Source organism: Photinus pyralis, unplaced genomic scaffold (genome assembly GCF_008802855.1).
Source record: "Photinus pyralis isolate 1611_PpyrPB1 unplaced genomic scaffold, Ppyr1.3 Ppyr1.4_LG3b, whole genome shotgun sequence".
Classification (NCBI taxonomy): domain Eukaryota; kingdom Metazoa; phylum Arthropoda; class Insecta; order Coleoptera; family Lampyridae; genus Photinus; species Photinus pyralis.
This window is the reverse complement of record NW_022170510.1, coordinates 6,202,623-6,217,761: the sequence shown is the minus strand read 5'-3', so window position 1 is coordinate 6,217,761 and position 15,139 is coordinate 6,202,623. Positions and strand designations below refer to the sequence as shown.

At 34.3% G+C, this 15,139-nt stretch overlaps 1 protein-coding gene across 1 annotated transcript in view; it reads left to right on the top strand.

The window, feature by feature from the left end:
- The first annotated feature begins 10,919 nt into the window (after positions 1–10,919).
- The window catches only part of LOC116167179 (dopamine receptor 2), a 76,251-nt gene continuing 72,031 nt past the window's right edge, over positions 10,920–15,139 (top strand). The window contains exon 1 of the mRNA XM_031482436.1: positions 10,920–11,121. The gene's annotated coding sequence lies outside the window, so the exon portion shown is untranslated. The remainder of the gene's footprint in view (positions 11,122–15,139) is intronic.

Genomic DNA, 15,139 nt, shown 5'->3' with positions numbered 1-15,139 from the left:
ACTGTTTTCACCTATCGATATAAGTATCGATATATTTTACTTATCAATATGCCGATAATTATCGAAATATCGATGGTTATAGATACACCGATAACTATCGAAAGATCGATAACTACCGCTATATCGATAAGTATCGGTATATCGATAGTTCTCGTTATGGCGATAGTTTTTAATATATAGGTATCGATATAATATTACCGATAATTTTTTTGAAAGCATGTCTAAAAACTGCATGAGTTTACTTTTATATTTTGGCGAAAGAGCCCGACAAGACAAGAGGGCTCTTTTAACAAAATATGAAAATAACCGAATGCAGTTCTTGCAACTTTATTGGAGTTACCATATTAACTGTGCAATTATCGCAGGGCTCTTTAGCTTTCTACAATGCAATTACCGCTGTAATTAAGCGGTAATTGCACGTCTCATTTGAGAGAAATATTCGACGTATCGATAGTTATCGACAGGGATAGTTATCTTATCGAGTTTTATTAATAAAATCCATTTTCCGGTTTATTCTCGTGTAAAGTGACTATTAATAGTTACTCGACGTTTCTTTGCTACCTTTATCAAGAGTTTTTTTGTTAGATTTCGTAAATGTCAATCAATTGAAACTGTATATCTAAATTTAAAGTGTTCTTAGCTTTTTCTGTTTTTTTTGTGACTGGTCCTCTGTAACCATCAGTCAGATACCGATACATAGGCCATGATTACACCCTTTGATTGTCTTCTTTATTTTACCTAAAGAGTAGCCATTTTGATGCAACATTTTGTTCAAGTTTTTGAAGTGCTTCTTTTTTTGAGCAATCGTCAGTAAGACGAAAAGATCTATTTTCTAAAGATTTTATTACTGCGTTTATTTGGCATGGATGATGATGTGACGTAGCGCTTCTCTTGAGAAAGGGAGCAAAGCTAAGTTTCCGAAACGTCGAGCGACTAAAAATAGTAAATTTACACGAGAGTAAACCCGAAAATGGATTTTATTAATAAAAATAGTAGCGCTCGTTGAAATCTCAACAATAACATAATTTTATCGTACAGTTATCGACATATCGATATATCGATAGTTATCGACATATCGATATATCGATAGTTATCGACATATCGATATATCGATAGTTATCGACATATCGATATATCAATAGTTATCGACATATCGATAGTTATCGACATATCGATAGTTATCGACATATCGATATATCAATAGTTATCGACATATCGATATATCAATAGTTATCGACATATCGATAGGTATCGATATATCGATACTTATCGATAAGTATCGATATATCGATAGTTATCGTTATCGATCGATATATCGATATATCGATTTTTTTAGCTCTACCTATTGTTATTCGATATATCGATAACTATCGATACCTATCGATATATCGAAAAAAATTCCCATGCCTAGTTACTATGATCTAGGTTTGCCCGTTACTTATAATTTACAGTTGTGATTCGCGGCAACACCCACGAGTGGGTTTTGAAACATTTCCCAATAAAAGCAGTAGGTAATAAAAATGCAACTTTCTCACTATTTCCATTACAACAAACAGTAGGTAGGTATATCTACACTAATTTTACCAAAACTTTTATTTAATTATTTAGGTATTTATTTGTTTAGTCAGATACCATACAGAATGCAAGTATTCCAATGACATTGCACTGGGATGCTGTACTTAAAACTAAAACTGCATATAGTAATTACGATCTAATATGACTAATTAATTCATTCAAAGAGCCGTGAAATATATCGAGGTCTCTCTCACGGCACTTCTTATTTAAAGCCAACAGACTCCTCGATAGTGGTGATGACGTAGTGGTCACTACAAAACATGTGGCACTTTGAGTTTAATTTCCTGAAGCAATTCTGGGGCATTTAGGTGATTATTCAGTATCTTGTACACAAAGGTAGCACTGAATTCAGTTACTCATCTAGGGCTATAGGATTTTTTTATTTTGCATCTGTTTTTCTAAAAATCTGAGACATTGCTCTGTTATACATAAACGTGTTTCAGGATAGGTAAATTGAATCAAATGACATCAACTTGTTGGTGCATTTTTTGCCATTTTTGGGGAATGGGGCATTTTTTACAAATTTTTATGGTGTTTCCAGCATTTTGGGCGTTTTTGTGTGTTTTATTTTGAATTTTTTGCATTTTTGAGAAACAGCGCTATAGTTTTTTTTTAATATTTCACGATATTTGTCTTCGCGCGCTTATAAACCTTTGTTAGTTTTATTTTTCATGCAGTCTAGGTTTCTAGAACAAAATGCAATATTTTTCTATTCTCGGTGGTTCTAGGTATTTTTACCTGTTTAGAAATGAAGCTTTAAACCTCTATATTATAAAGCTTTTACAACAAACGAATGCCCATTAAGGGATTAAATTTGTTTGAGATGCGGTCAGTGAGTCAGTAACTTACACAGATACTTTCTAGGAATGGCCTGCAGTCGGTATGTAATGATTGAAATGAACCAGCAATGACATTCCTGCCTTATCTTACCTAATTGCTTCTTAAAATAATTTTGCGGTCTTAGATTTTATTCAGTTTCTTCACAGACAGGTGCCTGGTGCATTTGTTCGAAAGCGGGTATAGTGCGATCTTTCCCTTTGTTGTGTAGTAAACACGATGCCTAAAGTTAAAGCCAGTGAGTCAATTAAATTAAAACAGTTTGTTTCTCAATTACTTTTATTTATTTTTTTTAGGTTACAGGAGTTTAGCGGATGCTGATTCCTGATTCTGTATTTTAAAACTAACAGTAAAATGGTCTAGTATGGATATAACATTTAAGTATATGTCATCTTTTTACATTTTTACGTCATTTTTGCGAGATTTTCACGTCATAATTGCATTTTTTATTTTGCATTTTCGCTGATTTTTAACGTCATTAAAATCCTAGCCCTACAACAGTAACTTTAGCACAAGATAACTTTGGTTTTCATGCCTCTTTTAGAACTTCTCTTCAAAACCATTTGCAAAATCGATGCCTTATCTTTGAAAATAACATATTTTATATTCAAAGGTTTCAAATACCTTTGTAGTAGTCCAGAGGTGTAATTTAGCTCCTCTGATATTTTTTATTTTGCCTAAACAGATCACTGCACTAATTGCGGTAGTGGTACGTACCTATACCTACAGGGTATTTTTTTGGGACTTTAGTTTAACGTTTATATGAGAAAGTAAAATGGGTAGGTTTTTGACAATTTGTACTTAAGAATTACTCTGCAGATTGAATGGATGTAAAATATTTTCAAAATGGCCGCAGGTCTATATCTGCCATTTATATGGTTTTTAAGTTATTTTGACTTTAAGAAAAAAAAATGGCGGGTGCAGATGGTACCTTCATAATTGATTACTTGAAAACGGTTGTAATCATGGCAACCCATTTTTATCAGTTCATAGAGAATGAATAGGGCTTTCTTTTAGTGTACTTAAAAAAAATGTGAAGTTGCGTCCAACCGCACGTATGGAGATCCAAAGACTAAAAACTCAGATTTTTAAATGGAATGACCATGTTCTTACTATTGCATGAGATAGAGAATCGAAATTATTCTTAAATATTTTGATATTACATGTTCCTATAGCTATCTTTAACAGTTTCTGATTTATTCCCATTTCATTGAATTGATGCCATTTTTTTTTCGCATTTTCTTTTTAGTAGTTGGCCAGGATTTTATAACAATTGAATTTTAAACAATGAGAAAAAAATAATGTCAATTCAATAAAATGGGAATAAGTCAGAAACTGTTAAAGATAGCTATAGGAAAATGTATTGTCGAAATATGCGTTCAATTAATGGAAAATCCGTTATAATTACTCTCCCTAAAAACCTTTTTTCATTTCTTATATTTTGCTACGTTTATACTAAGTTAGCGAAAATGAATATTCGTATCAAAATAATGGTTAAATTTGTCGCTTTTCCCAGTTCCCAGCTCATGTGATGTGTCATGCTTTTTCGTATGGTAGGTATATTTTTCTGCCCATAAGAGAGGGAAATATGTTGCAATAGCAATATAGACATAGTTGGTTATTCTATTGCACTAGAATTATTGTGTTTTTTTATCATTTGAGATGAATTTCTAAACATCTTATACAAATTCCATTGACACGACAGTTTTTAAAAACTAGGTAACGTCTACACTCCCGATGATATTTATTTTGCAAAGATTTAAACATTAAGAAAAACAAACAATCCAAAAACTGTTCGATTTAGGTTAATGATTGCCTATAACAAATTTACTCCAAATCATAAGTGTATACAGGCTATTTCGCGCAAACCGTTACCTAAAAGTAAATAGACTTTCATTAATAATTAAAATTTGAAAATGTGCATACCAATATAGTCAAAAATATTATCAAATATTATCATGAGCGCTTCACTTCCGGTTGTACCGGAAACCGAAAGTGGATAGCAACTTTCTTATTTTAAATACTCTATATTTCATTGCATTTTTGAAATCTCCATAAATATCTACATCGTTTGATACCACATTTCCCTATACCTAGCCTTGAAGTTATTCAAGATTTTTCAAAATTTTTGATGTTTGGCTGCTTCTCTTTAGCGCCCTGTACTTATGCCTCCGTTGAGTTGAATTTCAAAAAAGTCTTTCAAAATCAACAATACTGACGTGATCTCGGACATGATGCTACATGCGAATGATTTAAATTTTGATCGCCATTCTACAGGGCGCTTTAAAATTAATGGTCAAGTTTAATAACTTCGAATATTAAAATGTTGATTTTTTCAAATTAAACCTGCTTTATTTTTTTGCACTTTCAAATGTGGAAAAAATTCTTCAGTTTGATCGGTTAAATAGCTTCTGTGTCATCAACAGAAAAAAATTCAATAATTTCATCGACAATACCACGCGTATGTAGGTAGGTATATCCTAAACGTTGGCGTTGTATAAGCAATCTTACAGCACAAGAATACACGAGTCTTGCTTTTCAAATTATTTACGTTTTCTGGATGTAGCTACAGTTAATACCTAAACATTTTATGGGCGCGCAATGTCTAAGGTAAGTACCTACGACAAGATATGTAAATTCAATTCTCGAGTCAACAGTATCATCCTTACCCTGCAATGACCTATCCCAAAGACACTAAAATATGCAAATAGCAAAGAGCGTTATGCAAATGAAATTGTGTCCCACATAATTTGTTTATTATAGGATTGAGAATAATGGATGGCAAAGAGTTTTATTATATTTACATACCTATTCATAATATCACAATGTATAGTACACTATCAAAGATGTTCCCGAGCTTAACGGTTTCTGGAAACTACGATACTCCAAGCATTACCAAACGTCCTGAAAGGAAAATTAAAATTTCGTTCAAGAAGTGCCATATAAACCTTTACAGATATACACGACAGTCGACGTGTAAAATTGACTAAAGGCCTGCGTTCGTTGTATGACAATGACAAGGCGGTTTTGAATAATTTGGTTACCCAACGTATAAGTCCAAATTGTCCCTTGGTGACTATTACCTGTTGTATAAATTGAAAAAGTTTGAGGCACATTTTGAGGACAAACCGAAAAACTATTTTTTAAGCATATTGAAATGTTGTTGAAGCAATGTAATGAATAGATTAATATTGGAAGAACTATAGTCTACTCCGTTTCTTCCATAGTCACGCAGTGAATATTTGGCACTGCCCTCGTAGGTCAAAACACAAACAGTGCTTAGTTGATCTAGGTAGGTACCTGCATTTAAGGAATGTGAACTGTTAAACTGTTTGATTAATAATGGAAAGGTAAATCAAAAAGCATTAGAGCAGAACTGTGTAGAATACACGAATGGCGCAAGTAATCCATGCACCGTTGGAAAATATAAGCAGGTTAGAATATTTTATAGAACAGTACATTAAACCGACACAAAATCACATTCATGAACACGGATGCACCCCATTACGCACATATGATATCTTCCCACGCACTTTTATGGGAATTATGAGGTAATAGTTAATAAATGCTCAACTACAAACTTGCTACGTATAGCTAAAGGAGGTGCTAATGCTTACTTTAGCGTAGCGAATTTATAAAGGCAAAGGATACTTCTTTACTGAAAAAATGTTAGGTATAGATACCTATAATGAAATAAAAAGCAATGGAACTAGAAGCACATTTTCGAAAAAAATTATTTCTCCGCTGAAATACTTTGGTCGGATATGTAGCCGTTGTGTTTTTATCGCCATTCATTTTTAATTTATTATCTGCAAATGGGAAAAGTAACCCCTATCGTATTAAAAATGCGGCGCTATGCAAATTTGCAATTATCGTCCTACAACTGTGGCATCTACATCTTCTAAACCTTTTGAGTATAGCTTTTCCGAATGGTTTAATTTATTTTTTACAAACAAACCCTCATATTAATCTAACTACAGCATATATTTCAAACCTAATTCTACAGTGTTAGTTATACATAAATTTTGTGAGCTTCTTGTGAACATGGTCGCACGGCAGTGGTCCATGGGATAAGCGTTTGTGAAAGGGTGGTGTCAGGGGTGGTTTGAATTTTCTTGCAAAAAAAAGTTAAGCTGCCACAGTGTGTCAAGGTTCCAAAGTGTCTTTCCAAACAAATTTTAGTAAATTTATCTGGGTGATTTCGACCTACATATATGTGTCATCTATATCCAACCGGGGTCAAGATTGCGGGAATATAGTTCAAATTCCGTCTTTTTAATGGAGATATAGTATTACATTTCTTACCTCATAATGATATAAAGTCAACATGTTTTGGAAAAGAGATGAGATTAATTAACGACCTTTAGAAGCATCTAGAATGGGTACCAAGAGAGGCACTAGCCAAAGTTTAATCACTTTCAATCCAGGTGACATCTGATAATCGTAAAGAGTGTCCCATTGTACATCAAAACATGGTCCGACGGCAAACGTCCATTGCAAGAAACATTAACAACAAGGTATTGTACTAATTTGCATCTACATAACCGTTGTAAATCTAAATTGTTCTTTGGATGGGTCCGCTTTGTAAAGTAGGTACTTAGGTAAATTACGAAAAATAAAAAAATCTCTTTTACTGTTGCAATTTATTAAAGTACATTTTTCGTACATATTTTTACTAAACGGAGGTTGTTTACTGCAAAGATTTCATGATTATGTACAAGTGTTTATATAAGGATCTATTGACAAGGAAGTAATTTTATTTTAAGTTTAATTTATTTTTATTTAATAAAAACTTCCTTGCGGAAAGGTAATTTGTGATCCTACTAAACTGGAATTTTTAATAGGGACCCGTACAGGACCGAAAAAAACCGAAAATCGGACCGAAACCGGTATTTTTCTGGACTAAAAACCGAACTGAAACTGTTACTCCTTCAGAAATGGAAATCTACCGAGAAAAGATTATTGGAAGCTGAAGGATGCGTCGGAAAACACGTCCTGAAAATTGATAAAATATTACTCTATGATTGCCATCGATGGAATATAATTTTTTTATAAGGTGTCGAAGTTGCAGGTGGTAATTTACCAACTAATGTAAATCTAAATAATCAAAAGAGGGGCGAGGTTTTAGAAAATAGAAATAATACACAATACTGCATACATAATTTGTTTACATAAGTTTTTGTGTATTTTTTCTATTTTTTATTAATAAATTAGATTTATCACGGATTTGAAATTGGGTAAAAGGATTCAGATTTGGATTGGTTTAAATTAAGCTAATTTTAAGGAGCAAGTAATAAGAAGATTTTATCAATATATCCTCGTAAATATCCCGTTGCAGTTTTTATAATTTATTAAGCAACAATTGTCTTATTTTCAATGATTAATAACAGGTTACGTTGTAACTAAGCACCCGCGTTTTTCACTCTGAAGTTTCATACCCGAAGTTATGACCACACCGTATATTTGTAGAATCGACCACCATTGCTGAACACTCGTTACTAAATAGTTTCTGAATTTACTTATTTGCTGTAGAAGACAAGGAGTGAGCTTTGCGCGGTTTCATTTTGTTTAATTGTTTGTCTTACCGCCGATAACGCAAATAAGTTTCGTATCGTAGTGAATCGAACCTTTTTGCAAAAGTTCCGGTAGGAATATTTAAATTGTTTTTTTTACAGCGCCGAAAGCTCTCTGGTCAGTGAAGAAGAGAGAGAATTAATCTTATTAAGTTTTAGGTCCGTTAATTACAATTAATCGATTTTAGTTTTCTAATAGTACCTACCTCTATGAAAAGATTAAAAGAGGCAAAATCGTGCAATTTAAGGAAAATATCAATGTGGTAAACGATTGCGCCGCTTGACCTCACATTCCAAGGAACAAAAGGGCATAGATGAACAGCCGAACTTGGAAATTTCTTTCCGACTATTTGGATAAGTATAATAAGGCGTAATTATTTAAATGAGTTACAGATAACAACCGCCTATTAAGTCGAGAGTGCATCAGTTAGGGGCGCGCTTAAAAAGCTTGAAAGTCTGACATCGGGGCAAAATTTTTCCGATGTCAGGGAAAGGAGTAAGTAATTAAAACTTCTTAAACTTTCTACAGTCGAATACCTTCCCCTATCACTGATAATCCACTTCGGAAAACTTGCTCTTGGTATTCTTAACAGCTTTTACGAAACAGAACTTAATAAAAGCATCAACCGTAACTAAAACGTAACGATTTCTCTTTTTACTCTTACAGAATGGGCCCAAATAGTCGGTGTGGATAGTATGAAGAGGTCGGGGGATTTTGGGTAGTATAGGATGTAAATACCCTGGTCGCTTTCCAAAGAGGCGATCATCTGATGAAATGAAACGATATTTGGATATTAAGCGCCTTTAAAAAGACCTCCCTTTGGAGTAGTAGACTATGCGTGATCGAACCTAAAGTGGACCTTTGCACTTCTGCGTATCTTATCTTGTTGAAGGAGGTAGTCTCTAAACGTTGGCACTGAATAGGAATACCCTGTTTTTCAATAGTCGGCACCAAAGGCTCCTGTTCCTTAGTTTGAGGCGTAAAATACCATCCCATAGGAAGTGATTCTGAGATGGAAGGAGCCTTTCATTAAACCTCGCCCTCCTCTTCATCTGAATAGGAAAAACTATAGGAACTAAAGGGACTGATATCATTGAGCCTATCCAGAACCGATGTCAGAAGTCTCGACTTTAAAAATTTACTGAGGGACGGATATCGATACTTTCTGCGTCAGAGTCTGCTTAAGCTCACGAGAAACCTCCAACCTGAAGATTAACAACGGCTTGAGATCCGTTATAGCACGTTCTGAGCTATCGAACCAGGGCCGCCGTTAGCCTCCACGGGCCCCGGGAATATATCTGATGACCGGGCCCCTATAATGACAAATTTGTTTGTTCATCATTCTTATCTTCAGATAATCTTTCCTCCTTAGATTCAAAAAAAGAACATTTGAATAATTTTCATACAGGCACAGGAACACAGGAATTTTCATAATTTAACTCTTGGGATTTTTTTATTAACCAAAGTCGATATCACTTGATTAAAATGATTCAAGATCCACCACGGAAGTCCTCGCTGAGCATCTGAGCCCCTAAAAACAACTTATTTAGGGACGTAGTAATTATTAACTTATGAAAAAACTACGGGCCCACAGTGGGCAAGGCGTACCGAAATTTATTTAGCATTTTCCGAATCCATTTCACTATTAAAGAGCTCCTTCTTTAGAAATTGATTAACTTTCCATTTTTTTCAACCCTCTGGTAAGTAAGCTACTGCCAGCTCTTTAATTCTGGAGAGCGAATGGCATTCTCGTTCTCATCATCTAACTCCAGCCGAGACAAACAGCTGATTTCTTAGTACATTTAGGTATAATAAAATGGCAAAGAATCAAGTGAAACGGGAAAGATACCGTTTCTTCATTAATTTTCTTTCAATAATTGATTTAATTTCATTTCATGCTAGCCGGGAATTATTTGACAAATTTTATTGATATAATTCAGATCAGAAAGTTGAAGCTAAGATAGGTCAAAGTTTCACGCTGTAAAACAGGAAGGCCTATTTCTGACACCACGTGTTTCGTAAATGAAACAGGGTTAGATTTAAGATAAATGCAAAAACCACCTTAAACAAAACGATATTTTGCACTCCCCCATCTTGTTTCTTTTGACCTCGGTGCTGTTTAAATGACAAATGACAGTGGCAGATTTATGTAGGCATATTGCATCTTTTAGCAAATTTATTTTTGGATTTAGATATTACTTTCGTCAGTCAAGATTGGAGGTTTTCCTATCTTTTTACATATACCACAATACATGACATAAAACCAAATTTTACTATCGAAAAAAAAACGACAAATTACCAAGGTGTAAAACGAGGGGTTTATTTTTAATGTAACTTGGTCGATATACTAAAAACTCTGAAAGTTGTTGAACCGCAACGTATACGTAAACTAATCTGTACCACCCCATTAAGCGTGACTTTAACATTTCACCTACATTTGCAATTCGAATATTGTCCAAAGTTCAGCCAAGCACGAAGGGCTGTGGATAAATATCAGCTCATACCTTAGCGTTTCCTTTTTCTAGGTACCGAATAATTGATATTTTACAGTTTCGTGCTTTATTAATAATTGCGTATACTCCGGATAGTAGTATTGATTAGAGGTTTACCTAAAGTTTACAGATGTACATAAGTTTCTAATGATATTCTAGCACAACCTATTCATTATGTTTTTCAATTGTAAAAGGAAACGCTTCAAAGTGAAACCTTTTGTTGTTTTCATTGGATATACAATGGAAGTTTTTCTTTCTCAAATAAAGGTGATTTAGGAGGTTTTCGTAATTAGCATTTTTTGCCTTTACCCTTTACAATAAAAGAATAAAAATTGAATGTAAATTGTTCCGGTGGTCGATGGCTGAAGCGCTTGCGTTCGCGCATCACGCGGGCAAATCACAACTTTTGGTGGTAGACAACCCAGTCCCGATCGTCCCTACAATGTTTAAGGGTTGGTACCCCTTACATGGCTTATCTTTCGATATGCAAATCGCGGCATAAAGTAGAGATCGCGAAATTCGCTTAGAATTTTTCAATCAAGTTTTCGAGTGTGTTGTTGGGTTCAAAATCGCTCGAATATGTAAATAAAAATTGTGAACTTAAAACTTGTTAAAAGTGCTTTTTATTTTGTGCAATTAACGTGTGAGTAGCTATACATAATTTATGCTTCATTTCACATTTCTTTCATGTAAACAGTTAACGAGACCGATGATGCCCACGCAAGCTTGAAAATTTAATTCCGCTCATCCTGTTTTTGATTTCATCGGAATAGCTAAATGTCAATTTTCCTTTCAACAATTCGCTGTGCAGACAGCTTAAAATAACCCGCAAAGGTTGAGAGATATTGGAAACACCCTCAATAATTGATGGGCATTATATTTTCTCTTAGTCGGCTAATTTATAGGCAGAGAAATTCATTTCGTTTAAGTAATGTTAATACAGTTTAAAAGTAAAATAATGTTTGAAGTTTAAACGCCGGAAACTTAAAACGCCCGGAAAGTTTGCAAGTTGCAATAAGCGATCATTTGAGCGGCCTCTTAATATCTAAGATACTCTTATATTAAATATCAATTCAGTTTCGTTTTTATCAAGCACTTTTTCTCATTTATTTAATGTTATCTCTGTGTAATTAAAATGATTGATGTTATACTACTTAGAGATTTTCGGCGGTAAATGCCACATTCTTCTTTTCAAATGTTTTCTTTTAATTATAAGTTGCTAAATCCGTATTTGGGAGAATCTTAGCCTTCGTCATAAAATTTCCGCCCTTTATTTAATACACTTTTGCGGAGATTTCTTAACTGGGGTTGTTCTTTTAAATGTCAAAAAGCGTATATCCTTTTAGTGTCTACTCAAACGTAGTTGTACATTCGCAGTCTCTGGTATCATGAGCCATGACCAAGTAGAAAAGCTGACGTATTTTATGGGCAAGGTTCGTTTTTATGGCGTTCTGAGACATTAAACTTCATTAATTGTTTTTATCATGATAGAAAGCAAAATTAGTGGAATTGTGAGAGACTACGAATATAGTCGGATATGAAATGTAGATACAAAGTACCCATACAATTGGTAATGACGCTATTGCGTGATTATGTACCGAAAGGAGAAAGGAAAGGACATTTAACATATAATTATTAGTAACATAACGACGAGCATAATGAACGTCTAAACATCATTTTGATCATAGGATAGACGATAAAGTATACTACCCTTACGCTTAAACTTTTAAATGAAGTGTATTATATAAATTAATATTTTCAACCCTTTAAGGCGTAAGACGTACATTATATTACACTTAGCCGCATGAAAGGAGCTGTTACTAGTTGAAAGATTGATTATAATATATGATGTCCTAGGTTTAAAATGGCGACCTGTACCACCATTATCACCATAGTTGCATTGGTATGTGCCGCTACTCATTATGTTTTCGATAAAGGAAAACGGTTCGGTTATTATCTACATAGCCATTGAGAATTGCGATTCTCCCATTAACTATACACAATAATGGATCCAAACGGATGTTCTTGTTCTTATGAAAATGCAGCTTTGGGTAACACACCGTTCAGTTATAAAATAAAGACAGATAAAGTAACATATTATCAAACTCCCAGTCTATTTCATCTCGTCATGAATATTGAAGCTCAGTACGAGATTTCATTCGCTTTTTTTCTGGTGTTTAATTTTAGACAATTTGGCGCACTAGAGCATTTCCTTAGGAATTCTATAAAAAAGGGAGAGTTTTTTTTGGTCTTTCGCTTTTATTTTGTTTTTCGCGGATGCCTTGATGGCTTAAATTCCAATTGCGCTCTCTTCAAAGTGCTAATGGAATTTTTTTAGAGCAGCGGCCCTTTTCGCCCGTGAATCGTAATAATCATGTGATTATATTAAATCGTGAAATGTTTTATGAAAGTTAGCATTAATTAATATTAATATTAGACGTCCAAGGGTATTGCGAGATGTTACCAATTCTTTCGAATTCTTCGACGTTCTCCAAATACCATTTCGTTTCAACAAGCCCACTGTAATAACATATTGTTACTTAATAAAAACGTTTACTCCAATTACCGTGTGGTTCTGCATTACCTGTTTGTCTGAAAAGTTAGTTTATATCAAATCAGATTTTTCTCGTGGAAAGTGTATTATACTCTATAACACTAGGCAGAGTACTAGCCCAGGATTAGGAAATAAAACAAAAGTGTGAGAATCTCTACAGCGGTAGTTCGTTTTGGGCTTATAATCGTCGGTCCTTCCTTACCAATAGGGTTGAGAGCACTCAATTTCTATCTTAACTCTCCTCGTATGAAATTGAGAAGACACGAGGGTAGTAATAACAGTAAAATCAATTTAGGTACCAAAAGAAATACTGGTTTATTCAATCAACAAAAGCTAAAAATAAACTTGACCCCAAAATTGGATAGCGTATCCCACAAATACAAAATACTTCCACAAATACCTATTCAAAATGGTCAATTACGTGACTCGAAACTCGTAGTAAATTAAATGTTCAATTAAAATTCCCCAATTAACCAAACCGCCAATCGAGAATGATCGATTAGTAATAAATTGACATTAGCAATAGCACAAGGTTCCCAAGTGTTCAGATGGTCGGTGCAATCTAGAAAATTGCTTCAAGGTGCCCATTATCTCCATAAGATCGACACATGTATGCGCCCAATTAAATTAATATTTTCGCACGGAAACACCCTGGTAGTTTTGACACTCTCGAGCTTGGTATTGTTCAGTGGGAGGTCCCCGCAGGATGGATCCTCTACAAATAGAACATAAAACAGCCTTCTTACAATCGCAAACGCACATACCTCAAAGTTGATGAGAGGGCGTACAAATCAATTAATACGAATAAGGATATAACAATTATTAAATTACATCGGCTCAACCGTCAGATCTTGGATGTCTAAAAAGAAAATGGCGTATCACAGATCCTCCCAAAAGTGGAGATAAGTGCTTTAAATACCGCGAACACTGAGACAAAAGTCTAATAAATAATTTATGCAAATAGATCATTAGAATAAGGACACTTTCACTGCGCTGCGCCGGCGTCTTGAAAGGGAGAGAGTCCATTTCGGCAAACGAAAATATCCCCACTGCTGACTTGCGTATGGTGTGTCTAAGAAAGCCAAGGGATGGCGTAAGTTAAACTTTAAATTAAGCCCCCAAGACCCTTAATCAAAAGCTACAATTGAGACTAAATCGTTACAACCGGCGCTGTAGATAAAAGTTCCTTTAATTTTAAACAAGTTAAAAAGTAATCGTAAACGATTTACATAAAGCGCATTTCCACTTGCATTCATGTATCAAATTTCGTTTAAATTCTTCCATAAATAAAAAGTTGGCACTGCGCATGCGCAAAACCAAATTTTGAAATTGGCGTTTGATTTTCCTTTATTCCAAGTGCCTATGTATGAAATTTCGTTTAAATTCTTCCATAAATAAAAAAGTTGGCACTGCGCAAGCGCAAAACCAAATTTTGAAATTGGCGTTTGATTTTCCTTTATTCCAAGTGCCTATGTATCAAATTTCGTTTAAATTCTTCCATAAATAAAAAAAGTTGGCACTGCGCATGCGCAAAACCAAATTTTGAAATTGGCGTTTGATTTTCCTTTATCCCAAGTGCCTATGTATCAAATTTCGTTTAAATTCATCCATAAATAAAAAAGTTGGCACTGCGCATGCGCAAAACCAAATTTTGAAATTGGCGGTTGATTTTCCTTTATTCCAAGTGCCTATGTATCAAATTTCATTCAAATACTTTCTAAGTAAAAAAGTTTGCAATTCGGTTTATAAATGGTCGAGATGCGAAAAGGGCACTGTGAATTTTGAATCGATTCGATTCAACTTTTGGCATTGCGTATTATAGGGCTAAAGCTATGCCCATATTGAATTTCATGCAATTCAGTTCATAACTAACGGAGATGTAAAAGCGATCGAACATTTCTAAACAAAGTTATCGTTCACACGGACAGATAGATGGACAGACAGACAAAGGAACAGACGGACAGACCAACAGGCAGACGACAGATAGCAATGCAAAATTATAAACGATCTCTAGGATCGTTAATAAACGGCAAAAGTGTAAAATTATGGAACATGTAAAAAACGGTTTTTTGTTTTTTTTACAATAACTTTTTTTGTAAGCGGTACA